This window comes from Physcomitrium patens, chromosome 20, assembly GCF_059467195.1.
Source record: "Physcomitrium patens ecotype Gransden chromosome 20, ASM5946719v1, whole genome shotgun sequence".
NCBI lineage: Eukaryota > Viridiplantae > Streptophyta > Bryopsida > Funariales > Funariaceae > Physcomitrium > Physcomitrium patens.
The window spans coordinates 1037501-1040000 of NC_143429.1; positions in this window are offsets into that span (position 1 = coordinate 1037501).

Genomic DNA, 2500 nt, shown 5'->3' on the forward strand with positions numbered 1-2500 from the left:
GATCGATTTCATCCACCTCTCGCCTCCTACCTCCGCACCACCTGAAGTACATTCTAAGCCCTGGCCCCCAAACCTTTGACGGAGAGGGGGGTCGATAGTCCACTTCTTAAGCAATAGTCCGGTGGGGGAGAAACGGCTAACCCGCACCTTATATTGACATAGGCTAGCATATGGAGTAACCCTCGTTGAACCAAGGCCCCCCGACCCGCTTTGGCTGATCGGGGGGTTCCGGGAGCAAATTCTGGTGGGCGAGTACAGTGGATCCTAGATCGATCGAACAAGGTAACTTCGAAAACAAACTCCCGAATCTTTCCCAAACAGCTCTTCCATAGTTTTTCCAGTCCGCAGCAACGACTCAGGTTTGGATGGGCGAAATCACGACGGCAGCCACAAAAAAATGGATCTCCGACATCACACAACCCGACACACCTAAGTTTCGCGAGGCTCGGCCCCTCTTCCCCTTCGGATGTCCCCCTTCGGTACACCACCACATCATGCCATCCAGTCTGGAGCGTCGCCGACTCCCGTTGGCCAAGGTAGGGCCAACACAAGAGTAGCGGACGAACCAGTCATCTGGTCTTACCGGAGAAAGGGAGAGGTAGACTGCCACCACCAAACCCCACCCAAGCACACACCAGGCAGCAAAAAGCCATCATCCTAAAAGATGGTCCCACTTCACAAGACGAGGAGGTTCCCCGTCCTTCATTCCAACCCCAGGTGAGAACACACACACCCTTCTTTGCGATGGATAAAAGGCAAAAAGAGAGGGCAAAAAGCCAACGGCAAATTCCAACCAGACCCCCAGAGGCACACACCACAAAAAGTGAAGCCAGAGAGAGCCAGACAAAGAGAAGGATAGAGAGAGAGGGAGAGTTAGACCCCCGGAAGAGAATCATAGGTGCTGCGGCCTTTTTCGGGAATGTGACCAGGAAAGAGAGAAACCGACGAGGCCGATACACACATTAAAAAATGAAAAAGTAACCATCACCGCGAAGGATTTTCCTCAAAAGACAAATCAGCAAGAAGTATGTCCAATCCTGGGGCCCATCGCCCCTCCAAATTAATGGAGGGGTCGGATAGAAATTTATAGAAATGTTACTTTTGTGAAACCCCTAGCCGACGAGAGAACTCTCACCGGTTTCGAAGTTCCATTTTCACATTCCGACCTGGGATGTTATGACTCCTCGGCCCACACTGCGAACGCGTCCCACACCCCTCCAAGTTTATCAGGAATTTCACCTGAGCTTGCAATAGAGATCGAGCGCGGTGGCGGTCACAGTGGTGGTCGACCAGGCGGAGCTTGAACGGCCTCGGCAAACACTTCTCCCCACCCTCCCAAATGAATGAGAGAATGGCTTGACAATACCGAGGCCATCGCCCCCCGCCAAAAATGGTTACTAGCTCTTGGGACTCGCTGCGACGTTACGCGTATCGGCACAAGACCAACCCTCTTTTTCCAGTCGCCCGCGCACCAAAAAAAATTTTGGCAGCGGGACTCACAATCCTTGACAGCCAGCTCACCATATAATACTCGGCGACCCTCCGCGGGACCTCCTCAGAGGGTCGCGTCGCCGGGAAACTAACCCCCACTCCTCACTGATCCAAGGTAACACGCCAGAAGTATCCAGGTAACCCCAGTAGTATCCAGGTATCCCCCTGCGAACGTCGGTACTGGGCTCAAAGAAGGCAGCGAGCAGTCGGGACCCGTAGGCACCGAGCAACCGTCACCCCCTCACGACTTTTCCCGAGACGCTTCAGAGGAACCCTTCCCCACATAGTACTCTCTGTGGGATTCGGCAGGCCCCCCCGTCCTACTGCACTAAGGAAGTTCCGAGACACACTTTTTTTTGTGGAAGACCACCCACCCTCCCTGTCCTGCCTGCTATCCCCGCCGCGACTCCTGGTCCCGGCCCTCCTCCCCGACTTCCTCCTTGTCCCGCTGCGAGTCCCGGACCTCCTCCCCACTACCTACTCCCGCCGCGAGTCCCAGTCCCGGCCTTCCTCCTCCTCCTCCTCTTCCCTAGTCCCGGCGCGAGTCCCGGACCTCCTCCCCCACTTCCTAGTCCCGTCGCGAGTCCCGGACCTCCTCCCCCTCTTCCTAGTCCCGGCGCGAGTCCCGGACCTCCTCCTTCTCTTCCTTGTCCCGCCGCGAGTCCCAGTCCCGTCGCGAGTCCCGGACTTCCTCCTTCTCTTCCTTGTCCCGCCGCGACTCCCTAGTCCCGTGGCGAGTCCCGGACTTCCTCCTCCTCTTCCTTGTCCCGCCGCGACTCCCTAGTCCCGGCGCGAGTCCCGGACTTCCTCCTCCTCTTCCTTGTCCCGCCGCGACTCCCTAGTCCCGGCGCGAGTCCCAGTCCCGTCGCGAGTCCCGGACTTCCTCCTCCTCTTCCTTGTCCCGCCGCGACTCCCTAGTCCCGGCGCGAGTCCCAGTCCCGTCGCGAGTCCCGGACTTCCTCCTCCTCTTCCTTGTCCCGCCGCGACTCCCTAGTCCCGGCGCGAGTCC